The sequence below is a fragment of the Rhipicephalus microplus genome, chromosome 4 (assembly GCF_043290135.1).
Source record: "Rhipicephalus microplus isolate Deutch F79 chromosome 4, USDA_Rmic, whole genome shotgun sequence".
NCBI lineage: Eukaryota > Metazoa > Arthropoda > Arachnida > Ixodida > Ixodidae > Rhipicephalus > Rhipicephalus microplus.
Window position 1 is genome coordinate 24882892 of NC_134703.1, and position 25096 is coordinate 24907987.

Here is a 25096-nt window from a genome sequence, read left to right on the forward strand (position 1 = left end):
GTGTTGTTCAGTGTTGATCATCCTCCTTCCTGAACACGAGCTGTGAGGTGAACAAAACTTGACGCAGTTTATAATAAGGCCGCAAGAGGTAAAGAAAATAATCGCGTTCCTTTCGTTTAGTTTTCGTAAATTTAGGAAGAACGCCAATACTTTTACTTATATATCTTACGATACTCCCGACAGCGTCAAAGGGCTCTTTTATGCGCACACAATAATAATTAATGCAAACGATGGCTTAGTTGACGCACTTTTATAAATAAACGCCATGCTTTATTTATTTATTTGGTTTGTGTACATAGAGGACACGAAGACAGAGAAAATAGGGAGAGAACAGGCTGACGTAACTGCCACCTATAGGGGCACAATTCTTGCCTGCTCCTTCGGGAAGGAGAGACATGTAGGAAATAAGGGAAGAAAGAAGGAGAGGAGTGGAAAGTTTACAAAAAAAAGGGGGGGGGGGACACTCACACGCAAAAAAATAATAAAGTTAGACGGCATTAGTTAGCAAACAGCACTCGCCTTCACTTTTCTTGCTTTCCTGACCAACAAAACAACAACAAAAAAGCATTTCACAACTTTTCATGGGAACCAGATCATCGTAAATGAGTACAGCTGAGCGGGCAACAGTATCCGTCACCACTCACCCCCTCCCGGCCCGTAATTAAGTAAGGTATTGCCAAACGAAAATCAGCTAAGCACTGCAAGCAAGGGAATTACATATTGGACATGTTTTGTAAAAAAAAAAAAACGTTTCTATGCTTATGTAAAACGCTAATGAAACTGCATTATAAAAACAAAACACCCTAAGATGGAGCCAACTTTGCTGATAAAAGCCATATAGCCAAATGTGGTAGACGTAAAACTTGAAATAGCATCTGTTTGGATTTCTGGGTATACTTAACAATGGGTGGGTTAACAACACAACGAAGTATACTATGCCCCTAGACATAGTATTTTAAAAGGCAAACTAGCAGCACAGTGAGAACGAAAAGTACGGTTTGCAGCAGAACGAAATCTGTACAGCCAGCTGCACATACTGGAACTGCACACGAAGGGATCAATCCTGAATGCGCCGCTCACGCCTCCCATACGAATGAAATGCAACTATAGCGGCTCTGTGACCGGCGCTTCAGGCTATAGGCGCGTCCGGAGATCGCGAAATGAAGCCATCCTGCTGCGTTGGATATCTCGGAGACTACGCTGTCGTTGTACGTTTATGCACTAGGTGGCGGCACAGGATCGCGCTGTCTAGGGAGTTTCTAGCCGTCACCATTGTGTCGAATGTTGTTGCAGAACCATTGGCGTAAACAGAGGCTGATAGGGGGATGTTCACCTCCACAAAAATTTTTCTCTCTAAAAATTTAAAATTTTTGTTGATATATACACGCACACATACAAATCCAGGCACGAATATACGTAACATGTATTTGAATACCGCCCTCCTCTCTCCCTCTTAAAACATTTGTGGCTACGTCCGTGATGTGAACCTGCACCTACGGACCAGATTATACGCAAATGCATATTTCGTTTCTTCCGTTTCAATCGCATCACTTCGATATATGAGCATAAATTATAGGTTAAGAAGAGCTTTTATACTGTTGTTATACTGCTTATAAATGCCTATTTTTTGGCATTTGTGATTAAATTCCTATAAGTGCGCATAACTGCCTATTTTCAAAACTGGTGCCTTTATGAACGCTATTTATTTAACTTCAAGTTTAGCTTTCGAGTAGAGTTGGAGAGCGCTATTCATGTTACCGGGATTAAGTGAGCTTTCAGAACTCTATGGGGTGCGACCCATACACTATCTCATAAGTTCCTTTCAGCACTGTCAAGGCTTTGTAGCCTTCACAGTGCTTGAGAGGCCTCTTAGCCAATTATGAAGGTCGATTACCATCTACAAATCTATTCATCCGCATCGCATCTTCTGCTCGGCACCTACCCGTGTACGTGCGTGTGCTCGAGCGCAAAGGAACAGGAGATGCTTTTCTGCAGCCGCAGGAATTTACTTTTTAAACGGCGCTTCACAAGAAGGCCACATGAAAAATTTGACTTGTACACTAGAAGTTAAATAATAATATCTGGAATTTGACACCACAATACCACCATATGATGATGCGAGATATGATTATGAGAGATATTTGCCACCATCCCAGTGCAGACTTCGCAAGCCAAAATTCCTTCCCTGCACTCTTCGGTATCGGAGCAACTCGGAGCCAGAAGATTAAACAACGCAGACGCATAACACGTCATGCGCACGCAATGCAGCATTCGCATGTCATGCCCATGCCAGGTCGTGCACGCAAGCGGTGTTGAGTCGTTTCGACTTTCTCTGTATTGTATTGCCCGTTTCTTTGGGATGGATCCCTCTATGCGCGCACTATTGGAGAGGCTGGCACTGATCATGTATCCTTACCACAACACGCAGTGTCTCACCGCTGTCACCGGCACGACGCGACAACAGCGAGAACACAAATGCAATGGAGGCATCTTAGTCTCGCATCTCACACGACAGGAAGTTGAATAAATATTACGCGCATAATTCCGTTTATATGTCTTAATATTGAATGTGTACCATTTTTCGCGTACTGCAGGTACTTTGAATATCTATCTATATATCCATCTATCTATCCATCCATCCGTCCATCAATCCACCCATCTATCTATCTATCTATCTATCTATCTATCTATCTATCTATCTATCTATCTATCTATCTATCTATCTATCTATCTATCTATCTATCTATCTATCTATCTATCTATCTATCTATCTATCTATCTATCTATCTATCTATCTATCTATCTATCTATCTATCTATCTATCTATCTATCTATCTATCTATCTATCTATCTATCTATCTATCTATCTATCTATCTATCTAGGCGCTCTCTTAATCACACCTTTAACTTGAGGTAAACCAACATTATTATGGGAGGGTAGGATGGTTTGGCAAATGCGACTCGCTGGCCATGACATGAACAATGCCCCAGTCCCGTCACGTACGTCGCCAAACACTTTCCGTCAAACAGTGGCACATTTCCGCGGGCGGGTATGTGCCACTGGTGATTGACACTTTACATCTGCTTCGGAACGACGAGAACGCAAATGGGTAATTTCAATGCGTGAGCGTTAAGAAAAAAAGCTGACATCGGCTGCGTTGACCCGAAGAATGCAAACAATAAATGTCAGGAGCCCCAGCAGGAATCGAACCAAACCATTCCTCGTGGCAGTAAACTATTCTACCACAGAGTCACGCCAGATCTCGCAGCTACTTTTCAAATAGGCCGTATATTCGGGAAACATCAATTGTGGTTGCAGTGCTAACTATCCTGTTTTTATAAACCATAGATATGTGCTCTTACAGTACAGCCGTCGTGTCGGTTAACGTCAATTGTAGTTAGGCGCCATCCGCTGAAGTTGATTTATGTAGCAGTGTCCAGGGCCATCATCCTCTAGAGCACCAACACTTCATATCAGCTGACCACCTTTGGCGTTGCTAATATCTATCTTGCTGTTGGAATCGTTACGAAACTGTAAACAACTGGTTATATAACAAATGCGGCTGTCTAACGTATGAATGTGCGTGCATTTGTACGTATCTTTAGCGCCAATTCGTAACGTGTTGCTCAATAGGAAAATTGGAACACAGTCCCCTTCCTTGCGCATGCTTCGCATAACACCAATTCCCGAGGTACGTGGGATCTGCCGAATGGTTGCTGTCAACCTTCATATTTCTATTCAGGCAACAGATTGCAGAAATTACACACGTCGCCTCGAATAATTGTCGCAGTGTCACGCACTACATTGACGTACATAGGACCATTCCTTGTTCTATACGACGACAAGCTTCGGCATGTTTCTTTCTCTTTAAAAGACGCCGCTCGGACCTGGTTCGAGAATCAAGCTTGAAACCTCACAACGTGGGATGTCTTTAGGGCCAGGTTGCTTGTCACGTTCGCAAGTGTGGTCCGCAAGGAGAAGGCTGAAGCCATACTAAAAACTCGCATGCCGCTGTCAAACGAAAACGTGGCGCTCTTCACAGAAGAGATGACCAAACTCTTCCGTCACGCCGGCCCCCGAACTGCCTGAAGACAAGAAAGTCCGCCTCCTTATGCGGGGAGTTAAGCAGGAGTGTTTCGTGGGACAGCGTCCAAAAATTTGTCTCAGAAGAGACGACTACCGAAAAGACCCTTGAAATGCGCACACCACAATTCAGCCGCCGCTCGACGGGAGGCTGTGCAGAGGTCCATCCTCTCTAACCCCGACGATCTCCGTAAAGACATAAAAGCTGTATTGCGCGAAGAACTTCGCCGAATATTCCTCTCGTGCCAGCCCCAATTTTTGTCAATCGCTGACATCGTCAGAGAAGAAACTGAGCAGTCGCTGGGCATCCCTGAGTCAGCGCAGCCGTAGCTTCGAGCCATGAGCTACGCTGCAGCAGCCCGACGATACGCTCCAACTCCCACGTCAAGAGGCCACGCCGTCGCATTTTCGTCACCAGACACTGCCGCCATCCCCACCGATCACCTCCCAGCGCTGCGTACCAAAAAAGACCGAAGTTTGGCGTGCCCCTGACAAAACCACCTTCTGTGCTGCCACTGCGGAGAAGCTGGTGTTACGTTTGGCCCGGCAACTCATCTGGGCAGACGCCATTGTGCGTAAGCCCGTCTCCTAGGGTGCTTTCAACCCCATCGGCGCCCAGTCTGCAAGACGCTGTCCTGTAAATGTTCCACGTAGCAGTCGGGTCTCAACGAAAGCTTTGCGAGACAAGCCTTTTCTTGAACGGGCTCGAACAGCATGGAATACCATCATCAACCCCGATCCTTAACACCGGGCACACATACCGCCGCTATCAGTACCGCCAAATAGGCCTACGCAGCTTCGCCGTCAACGCACCGCCTCCACAGCACGGGGAGCGACCTCGCGACATCGCTAGCTGAACACCACAGAACGGGCATCTCGACGTTCTTCCCGTTCGCCATCAGCGAGACCTTACCAGTCTCTTCATCGACGACAGCAGTACAGCAGCCCAAACAGGGGCCGTTCCGTGTGCCCATACTCGGAAAACTAAGGTCAGCAAGCGATACAAACTACCGAAGACCCTTCGCCGCCGGTGACGACGACGACGACGTGACGAAACGTTAACACGCTGCAAGCAGGACAGAGCCCTGAAATAGAAACTTCCAGGCCAGGAGGAGACCTGACGACGCTGCGTAGAAGCAGTGGAGCAAATCGACGTAGCCGTGATGCGACGCCATGACCAAACCAAAACGCACGACGACGAACCAGCGACCTCGACGTCATATTCGATGGCCATAACGTCACCGCTCTCGTCGACACTGGGGCCGACTATTCCGTCGTCAGTGAGCCTTTCACGGCGAAGTTGAAGAAAGTGAAGACTGATTGGCGAGGCCCTGAAATCCGGATCACTGGGGCTCATCTAATTACTCCGGCTAGTTTTAGCACCCCAAGAGTCACCATCAATAACCGGACTTATCCCTCCAGCTTCCCAATTCTACAGCAATGCTCCATATCGATTGATACGTGGGGTGTAACGTCCCAAAAACCTCATATGAACAAAGGCTTGCCCAAAGTGCGTTATTAATACTTTCGTGGCACTTACATTCAGCCTATGTTGGGCGTTACTAAGGTTTTTTTCTGTTTGTTTTTATGGGTATGGAGGGATATAGTTGGGTATAAACGGCTTTGGACGGGTATGCTTCTGCTTACCTGCTCTTACAATCTGACGAAGTGCAATAAATGATGCTTTCTCCAATCCCTACTCGCTATACACTATGAAATGCACCTTATTTCTTTAAGTTACACTTAAATAAACGTGCAGGGAAAATAATTGTCGAGGCTTTTGTGTGTATTCGTGAGGCTGCATAGGAGACGACATTAGTACAAATTAAGGTTGGTCAAGAAGATTAGGCAGCTGCCATTTAAAATTGTTTCCCGAAAGCAAAACACGAGGAGAAGACGGACGCAGCTATGACGCGCATGAGAGTTACAAGACTCCTAAAAATGTACAACGAATAAACAATGAGTGCAGAGGCTGTTCAAAATTACCATCAACGATAGAAAACGAGGCGACGCTCATGGGCGCATATATATAAAATTAAGCCCATGGTTACACGAGCTCTTAGCCATTTATACGCGTCGTGTTGCCGAGAAACCGCCTAACTAGGCCGGACGAAGAAACAGAAAACTAGAGCGAGCATGAATGGCAAACGACGCAGGGCCAACGATCCGTTCCCTTTCTGGCATCGCCGTGGGCCGGCTCTCCTGCGGGGCAACCCCGATCATAGTTGCGCGGGCAGAAAACAAGAACGGCCCGAACAATAGAATCTGCACGCCAAGATTAACGGCCGAGATGGAAGTTAGACCAAGAGAACAAGAAGAGCGCTTGGAATAGAGGTGCGTGCAATAAAGCGCCGAGGGCGCGCTCGTACAGCCAACGTGCCAGCGTTGAAGAAAAGCGAACAGGCACGGGCTAGAGGAACGAGGGGTCAGCTCGCACCGTAACCTTTGTGCCACGACAGCAAACAGCTAAACAAGTGGAGGAAGGAACCAAGTGCATAAGCGAGGTAACGTAATGCAGTTGACGGAGGAGCGTGCAGACGAGCGGAGAAGGATGATGGGTGAGTGAGACGCAGGTGGGGGATTCTCTGGTGGTAGGTAGCAGGCTCTCCCCTGGTCGCAGCCGTCGGTTGACCTGGATTTGAGAAGTACAGCGGGAGGCGGTGGCTCTCGCCTCCTCGCTTGACCCCCCTCCGCTTCAGCCCGGCGCAGGGCAGCAGCGGCTCCGCCACAACACCCGACCGCGCCGCCGACGGTCGCAAGCGCGCAGCCGGCCCGTCGTCGTACGCGCCTCCTCCTCCTCCTCCGGCGTTGCGCGCGAACCGAGTGTGCACTTGACCGAGTGACAGGCCGGCAGTGGCAGCACTAACCCAAATCCTGCCCGCGGCTGCTACGCACAACGTGTTTTCTTCGCGGAGCCCTCAGCCACGGCCTTGCTCGGCCGCCCGCCCTCGGCAGGTCTTCCTCCTGGAGAAGTCAATCCCTCCTTGCCTCGGCGATCGTTCGCGCCGGCTCATGAGTGGCGTGCCATCATCGTCTTTGAAGCAGTCGTGCCGCTGACGTACGCTCGTTGCCCCTCGGCGGTGTAGAGCGTCAGGAGGGAGCGTTCTCATTTTTTTTTTTTCTTTAGTGCCTCCCGCCAGCCACTGCGCGAGACGAAGAAAGTGGCCGCTGGTTTTTACTCGTCGCCGTCGAGTGGTGGTTCCCACTTCTACTGGGGGTTTGGCTACTCCTGCGCGGGGGTCGACCACGTGTACGGCTTCGAGTGCCTTGTTGGACATCGGCCGGATCATAGGCTGCCGTAGCGGCAGCCGGTGTTCGAGTCGCTGTCGCTATGAAAGTGTTCCGCCTTCGGACGGTCTGACATGTCTGTGCTTCTCCTGTGGCACCGAGGCTTTCACTGACTCTGCGCTCTTCATGCGTGCGAGGAGCCGTCGGAAAGGTGAGCAAGGAGCATTTTTACTTGCCCTCGAATGTATCAGCTCTCGAGCGCGTTCTCAGCATTGTGAAATATGAAGCATATTTCTCGCTGCAATACGTGATGCCCCTACGGCTCGTCGACGTCATCGCCTGCCATCTTTGGAGAAACTAGGAGTTAAAGCATACTGTCGTATCTAGAATGAAAGAATGAATATGATAAGGGGAATTCAATCTGGTCAGTGGAGTGGGTTCAGAGAAAAGAGTCTAATAAGTCTGTACACTGTCGTGCTTTATGAAAGGGAACACGTGAGCCCGTGTCCTGCGCTCTGCGGCAGTTGCCTACAGGACCATCACCAACCGACTGCAAGAGAAAACACGTTGGCTTTTGGCGTCATCTATTGGCAAACATAACGACGAGTTATGGCCTCTGGACAAGCGCTGCAAGATACTGTAGGTAACCTTTGTAGAAAGCAGGTCATGCGATTGCGTGTTCTTTCATAAACAACGACAGCGTACATAAAAACGGTTGCGTACGTCCTACGAGGCGTTTATTGCAGCACTACTCGCATAGCCAGCGAAGCTCTCTAGTTGCTTCTGAATGACTACTTCGATGAGTTCGTGGACCAGATGCATATACTCGTTTTTTTTAAAGACTGCACTTGCATTGCAAACAAAAACGAAACTATACGTTTAGGGTGTAGGGAAAGGTGAATACTCACTATAAGCGTAATTTAAGTTTCAGGAAACGATGCAGATAACATTACTACTCATCTGCGTCGCAACGAAGGCAATACAGAATGAGCTTTTGTGACAATTGTTGTCGAAACATTTATAAACGAGGTATTGCTAACTAAGGCAACATCTACAGCTGACGAATAATATTGCTATTTTCATGCCGAGAAACCATAGTTCTTATCCCGTCTGTGCTTTATCCACACTTTGACTTGGAGTACAGGTCGGTTTTCGTACGTGACACTTTACTTGGGCTCACTCGTCTGACAATCTAGTGTGGTTCATTATATGTTTATAGGAAAAACAATTCACGATAACAAAACTGATACACTAACGGCGACAAATTCGTTTGGACAAGTCTCCCTATTTATTGTCAAATATCTTTACGTATAAATGATCAATAAAATATTTTGCCAAGCTCTAAGTTGGCCACTACAAGTTTCATTTTGATACCCTCCAACCCTACTAGTGCCACAGTTTTGTGTTCTTGTCAATGTGCCCTTGAATACGCTACAAGTTGCACCAGCACTAATGTGTCTGCTAGTTGCCCCACAAGATCATTCCTGCATTCCACGCATACTTCTTTGCCCAGAAACAATCACTGTTTTTGAAATGAACGTTAGATACATATTTCAAGGACATCAATCAACACATACCATTTACACTGCCTGCTTTTTCTTTACTGACGCTTGCAATGAATAAACAAGGTGACACCTACACCTTGCCGTCACCTACACTAAGCAGTGGGGCGATGTTAGGAGAATTCGTTATCTCGTGCTGCTCTCGAAAGTTCTTTGTGGCTGCCTTCTGATCACATTTTTTTTTAAAGCCGAAAGGTCTAAATGTCTCGTTGCGAGGTGACATTTTCAGGGAAACAAGGCAGGCGAAAAAAAATGCTAGAAAAATGCAGGTGACCTTCTCTGAGCGAGCAGCGTGCGTGTGGAGAGGAAACACCTCACTGTTACGCTATCATGACGTCATAGACTCCAAAAATTTGGAATGACATATGATGACGTCTTGATTTGTATTCTGTTGCTTTCTTTATGAAACACTGTGGTAACAGGGGATCAACTGCTACCATAGTGCTTCATAAAGAAAGCAACAGAATACCAATCAAGAAGGGTGTAAGGCTATTTACCCAATGCTATTTACCGCGTGCTTACAGGAGGTTTTCAGAGGCCTAGAATGGGAACAGTTAGGAATAAGAGTTAATAGAGAGTACCTTAGTAACCTGCGTTTCGCCAATGACATTGCATTGGTGAGTAACTCAGGGGATGAATCGCAACTCATGACTACGGAGTTAGACAAGGAGAGCAGAAAGGTGGGTCTTAAAATTAATCTGAAGAAAACGAAAGTAATGTACAACAACCTCGGAAGAGAGCAGCGCTCCGAGATAGGTAATAGTGCACTTCAAGTTGTAAAAGACTATGTCTACTCAGGGCAGGTAATAACCGCGAAGGCGAACCACGAGATTGAAGTAACTAGAAAAATAAGAATGGGGTGGAGCACATTTGGCAAGCATTCTGAAATTATGACAGGTAGATTGCCACTATCCCTCAAGAGGAAGGTATATAACAGCTGTATCTGGCCGGTACTTAGCTACGGATCAGAAACCTGGAGATATACAAAGAGGGTTCAGCTTAAATTGAGGACGACGCAGCGAGCAATGAAAAGAAAAATGGCAGGTGTAACCTTAAGAGACAAAAAGAGAGCAGAGTGAATTAGGGAACAAACGGGGGTTAAGGATATCATAGCTGAAATCAAGATGAGGAAATGGACATGGGCCGGGCATGTAGCGCGTAGACAGGATAACTGCTGGTCAATAAGGGTAACTAACTGGATTCCCAGAGAAGGCAAGCGGGTTCGCGGGAGACAGAAAGTTAGGTGGGCAGATGAGATTAAGAAGTTTGCTGGTATAAATTGGCAGCAGCAAGCACAGAACCGAGTTAACTGGCGGAACATGGGAGAGGCCTTTGTCCTGCAGTGGACGTAGTCAGGATGATGATGATGGTGATGATGATGATGATGATGACGAAGGCGGCGGCGTCCACGCATGGCGTCGTCACCTGGTCGAACGAGGATCGATCCCGGAGGTAGTGCGATGAGAATGTTTAATCTATTAATTGCTAATTTTTAATTAATTTAGCCTCAATGATTAGTTTATTTTGATGGGATGTTTTCATCGCTTGATCGTTCCTAGGTTTTTCCATTCCAAACTGAGAAAGGTGATGTGCAGAAAGTTTCACGAAGAAGGAGGGGAGAAGGAGGGAGACGAAGTGAATGAGAACGTCGAGGTACATCAATGCGTGTTTCGCACACCGGTCTCATTATGTCCTGCAGTGAGTCTTGTCCCGAGTGTACACGTTAATGCATTACTAAGCGCGCAGCAGCATTTCACTTTCGAGGGTTACAGAGAGCGTAACACGAAGTGACTTTCTTTAAAAAACTACGTCTAAGCCAACGTAAACACTGCAACCCCCCCCCCCCCCCCGTCTCTACATTTGCTGTGAGCCGCTTTGTTCACTCTGACATTACTGCCGCTCTCTGAATGCTCCATCTTCTTGCGCAACGTGCGAGCGAGTTTTGTATAAGTTACCTTAAAGCTAAGCGATTTCCGCTACGGCATAAGGTGGTAGACTAGGAAACCATCTCAAACAGATTGATTGGGCCTCCGGATTCCAGCACCACGACGTGCCTCGCAATAACATTGTTATTTTGGCATGTAATGTTATCTAATCTGACTGGCACTATAATGCCATAACAATGTTGACCGTTTGCGCAAAACATTGAGACAAGCTATAACGTATTAGGCTCTAAAACCAGCCCCGCCGTGGTGGTTTAGTGGCTATAGGCAACTCGGCTGCTGACCCGCAGGTCGCGAAATTGAATCCCGGCTGCGGCCGCTGCATTTTCGATGGAAGCGGAAATGCTGTAGGCCCGTGTGCTCAGATTTGGTACACGCTAAAGAACCCCAGGTGATCTGAATTTCTAGAGCCCTCCACTACGGCGTCTCTCATAATCATATGGTGGTTTTGGGACGTTAAACCCCACATATCAATGAATCAAGGCTCTAAAAACAAGCACACCAAACTATGTTGTGCATATTTGTAGCACCCTAAATAAGGTTTACGAACACCAACTTACGAAACAAGAAATCTCAAGGGGACAAACTTGCCTTTATTTCATTTCGCGCTCAAACCACCGTTTTAGTAAGTCAATGTAACGTCACCGATTCCAAGATATTGTTTTTATTATGGTAGTCTGGAGTGGAAAAAGAATACTTTAACTTTTCTCGGTTTATTTTTTGTTTGTTTGCAGTGTAACATAATCATCAAAATGAACTATACTATCGAGTAGACAGTCGATATGAATGACGCCACGGCTAGTTGGCATGAAGACGTAAAAGTGGTAGCACGACCAGTATCTCGTTCTCGCCTTATACTTGCAATGCTTTAAGTACCTGCCTTAAGAAGCTGCGTGTATAGTTCCTGCGATAGCGTGTATACATTGTAGCACATCTTGCGCGACTGTCTTTTTTTTAATAGAGCACAGAGGCGTGGCTTTTCTCGACCTTGTCATGGGCGCACAGGATGCTTTAGAATCAGGGGTCTGATTTGATTGATTTGATTGAGCCAAAGCCACAATATTATTATGAGAGACGCCGTAGTGAAGAGCTCCGAAAATTTCGACCACCTGGGGTTCTTTAACGTGCACCCAAATCTGAGCACACGGGCCTACAACATTTCCCCCTCCATCGGAAATGCAGCAGCCGCAGCCGGGATTCGATCCCGCGACTTGCGGGTCAGCAGCCGAGTACCTTAGCCACGAGACCACCGCGGCGGAACAGAATGAGGGGTCTCTTTGAACATATAAATAGCTGCAGCTATAGTAGTCGCGCCTCAATGCAAGCTTTACAAATATCTCTTTAGAAAACCTCAAGAGCACAAGTAATTGACTGTCATCGGGCTCTTTTAAGGAGCCCTGGCCCTTTGAAGAAATGTAAAACCGAAAGCCTGGGAGCCTTCAACTTAAAACCTGAGTGACGCTTTGTAATATTCATGCATCTATTTTTCAGGCAAGACGGTTTTCAAAGAAGGCGCCTCAAAAGCGCAAGATGGTTTTGAAAGGAAGTGCTTCAGCCGTTCATAAGATTTTATGCGTTTAATACTTGCTCACAAAGCAAGATATAAGACAGAAAGATAACCTAAAATCTGATTCTCTATAATAGATGAACTGATATTGTGTTTAAATTACCTGCAAGCACTTACATCTGCCCGGTAGGTACTCTATAGGCGCCCGTTCAGAAGCTTTATCGCCGGTTTGTCCCTTGTGGCAGTGCGGAGACCCCAATTTGCGTGGACTTATATTTGGCTTAGTAAGATGTTTTCGGAGAGAATTCAAACTGTAGGGTGTTGCCTCGGTGGCTCTGCGCGATTGCGTATCTACGATATGCATTATGGCGGAGGTTTGAATGTGTCTCATGATGCGGCCTGGTCTAGGTGTCTTTGCGACTTGATAACATCTTCGGGTAATCGTTAACATCACGTTGACCAATGAGGCTAACCCAGATGAACAATAAGTCTCCACAAAACATGTTGCAACAGGTCTGAGGGTATGCTATCATTTAGACGATCATCTCACGAGTCACTTGTGCCCAGTTATTTTAACCAATAAGAATCACCCAGCAATTATGACGATATCAACAAACATGGCGTTCCAACTAAGCCTGGATTTGGGTTAGAACTATCTTCTCAATCTGTCTTCACAAAAGTATATACGACGCGTATAGGCTTGATGGCGGAGAAATGCTGATCTACATGGCTATAAATAATTATGCTACACCAAAATACTGCTCGTAGGACAGTATTTCTGCGTGGCACATACCTTCAGCAGTCATGGTTGATGTTTCGAGGAAGAGTTCGACATTGTTCTATTTTTGCAGTATGTGGCGTTCAGCCACCCATGCAACGTTCTTTTTGGCGACGTATGTTTACATAAACTATAGCGGCGAGAGTAGCCGCGAGGTCTTCAGTTGGCGTGACATTCGGCAGAGTTTCGCATTGTAATTTCATATATATGTCACATAAGGAGTAATAAAGCTCGAACTTATTGGCTCCTATTGTGATGGAGCCTATTGTCGATGCGACCGAAGTGACGTCGGCACATTGACAGATAGCTTATATTTACATATAAGTAAATTGAAACCACAGTAAAGTGAGTGCCAGTTAGCAGGAATTACCTTTTATAACACTCTTGTACACGTAACTAATCAAAGAACGGGTTGCTTACTGGACACTCAAACCCACACACCCCAAATGTGAACTACCACCTCTGCACTTTGCGCCGCAATGGCATCACTGACCCCATTTTTGCAGCCAAGTGAGGTTCAAAGCCTCCCCCCCCCCCTCTTCCTCGCAAATTTTGCAACTTTGCCTTGTATACGTGCGCACGTGCAAACAGACGTGCACTGAGACGCATAAAGGTTGGTTGAACTCCCCCTCGCCCCAAAATATTTCAGACTACGCCCCTGGCTGGCCCGATATTTCTTATCAACTGCACAAAGAGAAAGAAGAAGTCCCATTACGCAAACACCATGGTGGTCTATTGTCCGGTATTCGACGATGCAAGTGCGGCGAGCTACACAATACAAATCGAGGCAAAGCGGCAGAGCGGGGATGGTACCCGTGGTGGTTCAAGGTCATTATCCCTTTTTTGCAAGGCAAGTCCGAGACGCGCAACGTTTATAGCATCGCCGGCCCGCCGAACGCCAGAGGGCGAGGCCGTAGCGATGACGAAGAAAAAGTGGCACAACGAAACCTTTCGGAAACGCCGAGGCGCGCTGCTCGTCCTCCGAAGAGAGCGAAGACCCCGAAGTGCAAAAAACAAAACAATAAAAAAGTGCGGCTACAGTTTCTGGCTGCAAGATAATAACAAAGTAATAAAAAATGAAACATTGCGACGCAGGAAAGAAGGCGCCAGCTCGGCCATGGAGCGTCCTATCGCAGCAAAGAAGAGATGGTCGCGAAAAAGTCGGCTTGAGAGAGTGGCGGGAGAGAGGGGGCACTCGGAATGGTTTCAGTGGGGCATCCGCATATAGGTCGCGAAGAAGCACAGCGGCTGCGAAAAAGAAGATGTGTGTGTGTGTGTGCGTTTGCTTTTACACAAAAGGAAGCCATCTGCTGGTCCCCTCCTCCTCGTCGTACGCACCTTCTGGTCCGGATTTCACGCACGAAAGCGGCTTCTCAGCCTCTAGTAGCGGCAACGTCCGCCTTCGCTACCCTGCGTGTGCGTTGCATTACATGCGACTTAGGCTGCGCACGTGCGGCCGGAGATGTATGCCACTGAACCCGCGTTCAATAGCTGGCTAGATTCGTTGTTGCTTTTACGCGAGTTTTATGTGCATAGGAGAGAGCCATCCTTGTGTACATCGCTTTCTAGCCTATAGAGTCACCGACAGAATCGGGATGACTAGGGAGCACGTTGACTGTTGTATACGCTAGTCACTGCCACGAGAGGAATCGGTCACTCTGAATGGAGAAAGTAGCGCAGATCAAGACGAAACGAAAGACAAAGAACAATATATTAAGATTTGTGGAAAAAATAGCACCAAAATTTTGATAGGACTCGAAGTAATAGAATTGTACTGTGTTTACATTTCATGTTTCCAATGATTGAGCCACGGCGCTTGTAAAGCAAGGTGAGCGAATAATTTTTTTTTTTTTTTAGAGAGCTAGGTCTTCGTGCCCGGTAGTGGGTTGCGACGTAGTTCTAAATAAGCGTTTGTTTAGTGCTCATAACATTGCTCTCTTCGCCCTCCACTACAGAGTCTTTCATAATCACATGGTTGTTTTGGGACGTTAAACCTCACATATCAACCAATCAATCAACATTGCCCACTTCATCAGCCCTGTGTTATTCCTAAGGGCTTGGACTTGTCTGCTGGTTTTCCCCATGGCTTGCTTGCTTAGATGGGCGTTGTTTCTGGGCTCTTGTTGCATAGCGCGTATATGGCGTAAAGTGTCGTACAGGTATTGCTGTCCGCACGAAGGCACAGCAGTATGACGACTTTCTTTCTCTGGTAAGCCTGCAGAGTAGGGATAAGTACAGCCGCCTATTCTATAATGTCCCAGAATGCCATGGGTAGTACATGGTACTGTTCTGTCCTGGTCTTGCTAAGGAAGTGGTCGTGGTGATGTTTCCCTGGTATACACCTTTTCACAGGAAGGAAAAAAAAAAACACCGCCATGATGGGCTGTGCGCGGGAGTACAAAGGCGCAGCGTTTCCAGTGCATTTTCGAGGGGACGCGCCAATTTGCACTGCCCAAGGAGGGCTATGGCGGCGCCCAGGGAGGCGTTTATGAAAAGGTGTATAGACGTACCAGGTCGTGAGGCAACAAGGATCCGCATCCGTGTTGGAGGGTGGGGCATAGGGCTGGGCAACTGCTCATATTGCCAACCTTTGCCGACGCGCATGTCGCCCGAGTGGGATACTTTTAAATTTGAAGGAACTGAATTTAGGCATAGCACCACAAAAAAGGGGGTTTTGGCGACGATTCACTAAACGACGAAAAGGGATGGACATTGCCGATAGCCCACCTACATGTCAGACATCGAGATGCTTTTAGGAAGTAAATCTGCCGACTTTTTTTTCTCATTAATGGCCTGGCATGCCATTCTACGCGAAAAGACAGGATTTTTTCTTATTTATGAAAACATCGTTAGCAACATAACCTTATACCGTAGTTAATATGTGGGATATAACGTCCCCAAACCACCATATGATTATGAGAGACGCCGTAGTGGAGGGCTCCGGAAATGTCGAACACCTGGGGTTTTCCGACGTGCACCCAAATCTGAGCACACGGGCCCACAGCGTTTTCGCATCCATCGAAAATGCAACCGCTGCAGCCGAAATTCGATCCCGCGACCTCTCTCCCTCTCTCACTCTTCTCTAGCTCGCTCCACGTCATACGTCTACGCAACGTTCATATTTGCACTAATTCTTATTGAACCCCGGGGATGCAAAGCAGAGACATCCTTGTGGTTCTTTTGATGCAGTTCGCTCAGGCATGCGTTCAATGAAAAAAAAAAAGTAAGCAAGGTAAAGTAGCTGCAAAGTATACAAAACTGCGTTGTCGAGTCTCTTCATTGAAGTTTTACCTTCACAGGTCGGGTCTGGCACAGTCGCCTTTGTGCCTTTATTGTAACGAGAGTCAATCTTTGGAGCACTTCTTTTTGTCATGCCGAAAATTCGAAAGGCAAACGAAAAATTTACTAGAAGAACCCCTACGAAAGTTGGACTTAAACTTGACACTTCCGGTGGTTCTTTCATTTGGCGCCGTCACATTTGGTTTCAGTCACAGGAGCGTTTTAGATGCGGAGCATCTAATACTCGAGGCTTGTAGTGCGGCGCCGTCCGCAAGCTTCCTCCTCCTCCTTCCACCATCTGTGCATCCCTTCCTCCTCTACAAACCGCGCGCGCTTCACTCCTCCACCATCTGTGCACCCTTCCTCCTCTACACACCGCGTGCGCTTCTCCTCTTCACGGAACATTCGCTAGGTGTATAATGTAGCGCGCATGCGCCGTCACGCTTCGAGAACATCGGCAGCTGACGCGCGCGCATGCGCCGTCGCGCTTCGAGAACATCGGCAGCTGACGTGCGCGCATGCGCCGTTGCGCTTCTCCCCCTTCTCGAACATTCGACAGCTGACGCGCGCATGCACCGTCGCCCACCATCTGTGCCACGCGCGCTTCTCCCCTTCGAGAACATTCTACAATTCTCCTGATTCTCCAGTGGACGCGCATGCGCCGTCGCGCTTCGAGAACATTCAACAGCTGACAGTGCATGCGCCGTCGCGCTGTATATATACTCAAGGTCGGCGCTCGCTCGCTCAGTTGCCGCTCGTCGGTTGGTTTGTACGGCGCGTCGACGTCCAAGGTCGCGGTGAAATGAATGCCAACGAATCCACAAACACAATGATCGACGTCCCTTCGACCAGCGCCACCCTTTCGCATACGTGTGTACGTGTTCACTCATTTAACACTCCCTCCTACAACCACGTTAACCAATTTAGCCATCGACCCAAGTAAGTCGCAATTTAACACCCCATTTCACAACCACGTTAACCAATTTAGCCATCGACCCAAGTAAGTCGCACTTTAACACCCCGTTAACCAATTATATGCTCCGCATCCTCCTCAGTGTTCCCCCGAGGGAAGCTGCGGGCAATTTTTTTTTACCGCTGTCACGAATTTCTTACGAGAACCTAAAAGAATGGAGTGCTAAAAATAGATAACTTCAGTTGTTTTATGTATGGACTTTTTTTTCTTTTTTGCGTGTTTATTATGTTTTTCTTTTCAAGTGTCTTTTTGTTTGTTTAGAAATCTGACAACTCTCAATTATTACCTACTTTACCTAATTAATCCAACCCTCCCTTTCGAGAAGTGAACTAATTTAAAGAGCAAGGCACCGTCCCATTCGTGGCCTATGCCCCTAGGTGGGTTGCGCCAAGGTGTCGAGGAACCAACCAACCAACCACTGCAGAGAGCCGGCGAGCACGCGGGCGAGCACGCGTATCAACCTACTCCACTTTTACCGCGCCGTCAAAACGGCTTACTGCGTTATACGTGCCTCCGTTGTTATAAACGTGTCAGAGCTGTCCGTCCCGATTCGATCTCGTCCCCTTTGTTTCTGCACCTGGCGCACGCGCACGCAGTGGAGCGATCAATTGTGAGGGCGTTGGGAGTAACGGTGATTGCACTATCGCGAAACCAGCCTGCACGCAGCGCCAGGCGTATTTTTTAAATTCTTTTTAACGCACGGTAACGAAAAAAGAAAGAAAGTCAAAAAAAAAGAAGCGTTCTTCTCGCGAAAATGAAATAAGGAAGGAGATAGGAGGCAAATGTCGAAAGAGAAATAATGCAGAACGTCACAAATTGATTTGAAAATTTAGAAATCTCAGAATTGGTGTTTATAGTCTGTGCTCGTTGAAATAAAGAACGGCGCTGACAAATATATTTATTTACACTTATACCCACAGCGCCCTCTGGTGGAATTGTTGTAGGGGGGTTTACAAATTCAAAGTACATTTTAATCAGTGGGGACAAGTTTAATTGCACTGCACACAAAAATAAAAACAAATCAAAAATACCTAAATCACGGCTTACAATATCATTGTGTGACCGCATACTCCTTTAAAAGGGAAGGATACGCTGTGGAAGGGGCGGTCACAATGTTTTTTGGAAGACTGTTTCATTCGTGAGTAGTTTTACAAAAAAAGTATTTGCATACGTTGATATATTATCAAGAAGGAATTACCAGAAGTGAATTGTAACGCGAGTGCTTATGAGACAGCCAGCACGACTATTCAAGTAGCAAAATAAATTACGTGCAATGTAGATATGCTTAAAATTTGTTTTTGTTTTCTGTCGTGAAAAAGAAATTGCGATATTGAAAATGCATATGCAGACGCCCCCCCTTCCCAATGATGGGGGGGCGTCTTATTTAAATATAGTCGATGCGAAGGCTCTCATTGCCTTCATAAGTCTAAAACAACAGCAATCAATGGAAACTGAAATTGTTGTTCAAATATGTACACTAGTTTGCTGAGCGTTCGCTCCTATAAATTGCCGCTCATTTACTTTTTTCGGGAAATGGTATATATTAACAGCGCAACAGAGGTCCTGAAACCAGTCAATCATTAATGCACTCAAATTTATACATGCAGTCGGTACTAAATGTTTATAGGAGGCCACTAGATCTAAGAAAACCTTGAATTTCGCAGCATTTTGTGACTGTATTCTGTCGAACTAAGCAGCGTACATGTTGTTAGCGTGTTTTAGTACAGACCTAAAATCCAAATTTAGAGCTGCCTGAAGAAGCAGGGGGAATATTCAGCTTCTTGTGTCTAGTGGTCTTCGAACTTTTGACGCAGCCTGTGGATGCTAAATGTTCCCTATAAGAGCAAGGTTGCACTCAACTGAGGCTCCGAAAAACAGCATGACGCGTGCAGTATACACTACGCAGCGCTTCTTTTTGGTTCAGCGGTACACGCACGCCGCACCGTCCGAGTCTTCGCGCACATGGATGGGAGGTACGATGTAAACACACTCACGCCGGGACTTATCTGGGACGGCCTTCACACCAGCCCATTCTATACACCAATGTACGTGCGGCAGCTGTGCGTTTTTTCTTCTTCTCACATTCGTGTTTTCCGCGTTGCGTTCTTCTCTGCGGTTGCAGCGTTTATTACATTATTTTGCTTCGTCCTCGTGACCAGGAGGAAAACCCTGGCGCCACCTCAGCGAACTCTTACATATTCCTCGGCAGTAGTGCTGCTTCAGCAAAGGGGAGCCCAGCGCCATGATGGCCGGTTCGCAGAGATGTGAACAGGGTTATGCAGATGAATTCATTCGTTAGGGTGAGAAGGTTTTACGAGAGAGAGCGAGGGTAACCGCGTAGGAGGGCAAGCTACAAAAGGAGGCCAGTGAAAGAGACGCTCTAGGGTAATGCGGGAGATTCTTAATAGACAAATAAAAAATTAATTAGAAGGGGGAGTGAGGGGGGACGTGCACTTGTACTTGTACAACCAGGTGCCTCGGCCGGACCTCGCTCAGGTTCCTGGACTGCGTCAGTCCACACCTCCATCTGTGACGCAGCTTGCCTGTTTCACTTTAGGTTAGGGGGTTACCGTTATCTGGAGTTGAATATCAGGACAATTGTGAGGTCAACCAATGCAGCATCTGCTTAGAGAATTTATCTCGCTTTTTCACCGAGAACTGACTGAAATTCATGCCAAGGAACGTATAGGGGATAATATTAGAAGTAACTGTAATGTAAATGTGAAGAAAGAAAAGTGTATGAGAAGATAACTTGCCGTGGGCAGGAGCCGAAGCAGCGACGTTCAAATAACGCGTTCCCTATACTTTCCTTGGCATAACTGTCTGTCAATTGTCGTTATTATTGTTTCTAACAAAGAAAGAAGGACCATTTATGTTTAGTCTTTTTTTTTTCTTATCTCTCGTTGGTTAGGCGTAGCGGTTGCGATACCTCATCTGTTTCGGCGACGCTGTTCAATACGAACTAGAATGTCGGACACACACGTGTGACTCGTGAACTAAGTGGTAATCTAGCATGTATCTATACAATTTTGTCACCTTTATCTCGTTCAATGTACTGGAAGCAGCCGCACATGTTAAAAAATATATCGCATGACACGGCCACTGCACTCTCGTATAAGTCAAAGGGTTCGCGTTTTCCCTTTTACCACTTAGCTTCCTTCCCTATGCATCGAGTAGAAAATTGGACGTGCCACATTTGCACACGAACATTTACGTAAGGCTAACAGACAATAATGAAGAAGGAAACGACCGTTGCATTACTTTTTAACAATTTGTTTATTACATCTAAGGTTTATTGGCTTTCCTGACTACTTGACCGTGAGTTGTGCCTAACCCTGTAACAGCCGCTGACACGCATGTCGCGAGATCGAATCCCGGCAGCGGCGGCTGAATTTTCGATGGAGGCGAAAATGCTGTAGGTCCGTGTGCTCAGATTTGAGGGCACGTTAAAGAACCCCAGGTGGTCGAAATTCTCGGAGCCCTACGGCGTCTCGCACAAGAATATGGTGGTTTTTTGACGTCAAACCCCGCGTATCAATCAAATGAAACATGTAACAGCCAATCTACCACATGACGTGCTATGTCGACCCGCTTAAATTCATTTCGCGCATGAGAAGTATTAACGAGACGTGTAAAGATAGCACTTTCGGCAACCCGGGGAAAGCTTTCATCTGGAGATAACTCGGAAACTTATTACTTACTAATTAATCACTTGATTACTAATGAATCACTGATGAATCACTTGAATAATGATTACTAACTAATGAATAATGAACGTAGAAATCAAATTGTATTTTCCCTTGTAACCACAAGTCGAAGTGAACAGGGTTTCTTAGTTTTTACTATTGTGTAACTTTGTAGTGGCATTACAGGGCTAAGCTGTAATAATAATAATAATAATAATAATAATAATAATAATAATAATAATAATAATAATAATAATAATAATAATAATAATAATTGGGGTTTAACGTCCCAAAACCACCATATCATTATGAGAGACACTGTAGGCTTCGGGATTCGATCCAACGACCCACGGGTCAGCAGCCGAGTGCTTTAGCGAGTAGATCACCGTGTATGGCTAAAGCTGTACATGAAATTATCCGCAGCTAGAAATATTGATGTTTTCGTGCGCATTATTTTCTTCCCGCAACTCACTCACGCCCTCCACATTTTTAATGAAACCAGTTTGTAATTAGTCATGACTGCTATGTCAAACTTCAGAAATAACGCTCGTTTGTTTCTTTGTTTTTTTTGCGCTAAATGACAATCTTATGCCCAAATGGAAGTGTCCGTCTGTTTCATAAGTGACTAAATAAACTAAAAATGCGTGGTGCACTTTCTCACCCTCTGCCTTCAGAAGCGGGGCTGCGTACGCCAGACCGGAACCGCGCTTTGATGCGCACACCGCTTCTGTCACAGCCTGACTCAAACAATGCGTGCAGCGCTTCAATTGAATTCACTTTTCATCCGGTGCAGTTGCATGATGAACAATGGGCTTGTGGAGGGCTCCGTAAATTGCGGTTGTGGAGGGCTCCGTAAATTTTGACAATCTGGTGTTCTTTCTCGTGCAACGACATCGCGCACTAAACGAGCCTTCACCATTTTCACCTCCATCGAAATGCGACCATTGGCAAAACTGCGGCAGACGCAGAAATTTGTGAGAAGGGGGGGGTGGATTGAGCTACTGAGAATCAATGCATCGATTCAATGAGGACGACGGCTTTTGCTTTCGAGTCATCGTAGGCGAATGCATAAAGCAAGTTTGGAAGTGGTGAAGCAATTCAGATAAAATTTTAACTCCGCCACCAGTTAAGCTGGTATTCTAACGACGTCTTCATCTCCGCAAACGTAGCGTCGCTATACGAAGATACGCGGCATGGCGCAATCGACGCGTGAACGTAATGCCACAGTTTTCGCGATCGTTATTAAAAATTTGGTTGCGTTTGGTGTGTGAGCACCGGCGATAACCGCTGTTATCACCGGTGCTCACGTAAGCTCTCAAATAAACTTGACTATTCGCGTCCAGCGCGTAGTCTCAACAGTATAACCTGAAGCAATCGCAGTGCTTCTCAAACATGGCAGTGTGCGCACTGCGCCGAAGGTTGATGGCAGATTTTAGATGCGGAAGCATCTTATACTCGCGCCTTGTAGTGCGCCGTCCGCGCCGTCCGCGCCGTCCGCACCGCTTCTCGAACATTCGACAGCTGACGCGCGCGCATGCGCCGTCGCGCCGTCGCCCACTCTTCCACCATCTGTGCATCCCTTCCTCCTCTACACACCGCGCGTGCTTCACTCCTCCACCATCTGTGCACCCTTCCTCCTCTACACACCGCGTTCGACATCTACAATTCTCCTGATTCTCCAGTGGACGCGCATGTGGCGTCGCGCTTCGAGAACATTCAACAGCTGACAGTGCATGCGCCGTCGAGCTGTATATATACTCAAGGTCGGCGCTCGCTCGCTCAGTTGCCGCTCGTCGGTTGGTTTGTACGGCGCGTCGACGTCCAAGGTCGCGGTGAAATGAATTCCAACGAATCCACAAACACAATGATCGACGTCCCTTCGACCAGCGCCGCCCTTTCGCATACGTGTGTACGTGTTCACTCATTTAACACCCCCTCCTACAACCACGTTAACCAATTTAGCCATCGACCCAAGTAAGTCGCAATTGAACACCCCATTTCACAACCACGTTAACCAATTTAGCCATCGACCCAAGTAAGTCGCACTTTAACACCCCGTTAACCAATTATATGCTCCGCATCCTCCTCAGTGTTCCCCCGAGGGAAGCTGCGGGCAATTTTTTTAGGTGAAACCCGAATAAATACCGAATAAATAAAAACAAAGCAATCAACACTCGCGGCTATTTGGTTAAACAGTTTTCAATGCGGCCAACAACAATGCCTGCACGATATGTTATAGGATTACCCAACCATTGCAGGGGAAGTGTCAGTAAGGTATCATATATGATTCGACCCGATTCGTCTCATTCCGAACGCCGCCGTGAATACTAATGCAATGAAGCTGAAGTCACGAACTATCACCACCTCGTTCATATACGCCGCGCTGCTTGACTCACTTCTTCGTGAATAGTAGGGGTGCCTTCAATACGGCTCGCCTTCAATTCCAGATAGGTCTCGTTGACTCGAAACAACCAAGCGCCCCTTGCCCTTACAGCGTGCAACGCTTCCGGTAATTCGCTCCGTGACTGGCCCATCGTTTTTTACTTCCTCCTTCGGTTCCTTCCGATGATGTATGCGGCACGGTAGACGTGGTCCGGATCCAAATCGCGGCAAGAGTGGGGGAACGGCCTGAAGAAAAAAAAACACGAACAAAAAGGCGCACCCTTCGTTCATGACGTACAAGCACGCAGAGAACAGTGCGGCTGCGCGCATATAACACGCTGGTGTGTAGCTTTTTTCAATTCTTTCATCTCACGCTCTCCCGCTGTGTGTGGTGGCAAGCTACCACAGCTCAGGGTTAGCGGGTCACGGGAGAAAATTCTTTTTTTTTTTTTCCCCGGCTGTCTTCGGGGGCCCTCGGACCACTACTGCTTGTCTGCGGATCGCGGCTTGGCTGATAAGCGGGACCGGATCCGTTTCGGAGCGGGCGCCACTTTGTGACACCGCTGACCCCTCACGTCAGTGACGGCCGCATATATCCGGCCTTATATCGACACCCGCCGCCGAAATCGCGCCGTGTACACGCATGTAGCTGGCGTATACGAGGCATAGCGGGCTGAACGTATCAGCTGCAGATTACAGCCGCTGAAGGCTGCGGCATGCAGCCGGCTTCGGGAACATGTTTCACAGAGGGCGTTGGCCGCGCCTAACTTTCCATAATCTTGTTGCGTGCGTGTGTGTATGTGCGTCCTGTCGAGGCAGAAAATAGGGAGGGAGGACTACAGCGTAAATATTAAGAGCGAGTCGAAAGTAGGCCGACGCCTCTTGCTTGGGTAAGGCACGCGTTTCCACGCAACCCGTGTGACCGCAACCCGGACATTGAGTTTTCCTCTCAAAATAGTGATTTTAAGCGACAAAGTCAAGGGGGGTCATGGGTTAGGAGGTCTTCAACAAGGGGAGTGCTTGTATTTCTTTATCGTTAGATTGTCGTTTAAAAAACATTTATTTGATGTTCTGCGCAACAAAATCGGTGAACGGTATTCTGGAGGCGCTGCGTTAGAGAACCTCGCGCGTGCAGCGGAGGCGAACGCACGCATCAAGTCACGTCACGCGTGAGACATGCGCGCCATCTGGCAGTTTTCTTGGAAAAAGGAAGCGCGTGGCTCTGAGACGGGTGTGCGCGCCCGTCTCGGAGGTGATAAGGTGTAGAACGCAAGGCGACGGGCACAGTTGCCACCACCGTCTCGTCTTAGCAAAGCGTTGGAAACACTCGTTTTTTCGTGCAAGCATTACATGGCCAGAGCAGCGTGATAAGCGCTACGGTCCTTAAAGTTACTTATGTATGCCTTTTCTAGTAAAAGATGCACATGCAGAATATATACGTGTTGTTATGGTGCCCCAGGCATGCGCAATAATTGCTCTCTAATTGACAATTGCACAAGTATGAACGCTGAACCTTCAGCATCATTGGTGGCTGCGGATGGGGTCGGCCGTTTCTAGTATCCAATCCAGTTAGGAGTGGACAAACATACAAATGTACAGACAGACAGACAGACAGACAGACAGACAGACAGACAGACAGACAGACAGACAGACAGACAGACAGACAGACAGACA

General features: G+C 47.1%; 2 protein-coding genes across 7 annotated transcripts in view; one reads left to right on the plus strand and one right to left on the minus strand.

Moving 5' to 3' along the window:
- The window catches only part of LOC142814197 (uncharacterized), an 82316-nt gene that overhangs the window by 50539 nt on the left and 6681 nt on the right, over positions 1-25096 (minus strand). The window lies entirely within an intron of this gene.
- The window catches only part of LOC142814134 (uncharacterized), a 168951-nt gene continuing 150774 nt past the window's right edge, over positions 6920-25096 (plus strand). Inside the window, exon 1 of the mRNA XM_075892071.1 lies at positions 6920-7523. The gene's annotated coding sequence lies outside the window, so the exon portion shown is untranslated. The remainder of the gene's footprint in view (positions 7524-25096) is intronic.